Genomic DNA, 523 nt, shown 5'->3' with positions numbered 1-523 from the left:
ATTAATACAAACATAAATTATACAACAAATTAATACAAACATTCAACAAGTCATAAAAATTGTACTAAGCTTTAAAAATATAACAAATAATAAGGACTGAAGGTATCTTATTTTTCATCGGATTTTACCCAATCCATTTAGTATTATCTTAAAATATTTCAGTACAAGGCCACAAATATATTCAAATTATTCTTTAGGAAAACAACAGAGATCTCTCATAATCTCAACTAACTTTAAGTGCTTTTAGTAACCCATGACCTTGAATCTACTTGTCACAGAAGGGTGTGTCTGTTTATGCTCCGCCTGCAGACCTTGTGTCTTTTCGTATAAAAGACTTGGCGTGTTCCTTAATAAGCATCAGTTCTACTGCAGTAGTGAACAGATACTTAGCAAAATGGTCTCCATCAAATTCCTTGTAAGTATTAGTTTTATGTTTACTAAATCTCTACTCTGTTGAAAGCTGTTTTTGTGAATCATTCTTTGTTTGCTAGTTCTTCTTCGCCCTCGCCATCGCCTGCGTGTT

At 32.7% G+C, this 523-nt stretch overlaps 1 long non-coding RNA gene across 1 annotated transcript in view; it reads left to right on the top strand.

Moving 5' to 3' along the window:
- Positions 1-8: 8 nt before the first annotated feature.
- The window catches only part of LOC106690481 (uncharacterized), an 816-nt gene continuing 301 nt past the window's right edge, over positions 9-523 (top strand). The window contains exon 1 of the long non-coding RNA XR_001344618.2: positions 9-415. This is a non-coding gene — a long non-coding RNA (uncharacterized lncRNA). The remainder of the gene's footprint in view (positions 416-523) is intronic.

Source organism: Halyomorpha halys, unplaced genomic scaffold (genome assembly GCF_000696795.3).
Source record: "Halyomorpha halys isolate HHAL.00 unplaced genomic scaffold, Hhal_1.1 Scaffold1739.1, whole genome shotgun sequence".
Classification (NCBI taxonomy): domain Eukaryota; kingdom Metazoa; phylum Arthropoda; class Insecta; order Hemiptera; family Pentatomidae; genus Halyomorpha; species Halyomorpha halys.
Note: the sequence above shows the minus strand (reverse complement) of the source record. Positions and strands in the feature narration are given on the sequence as shown.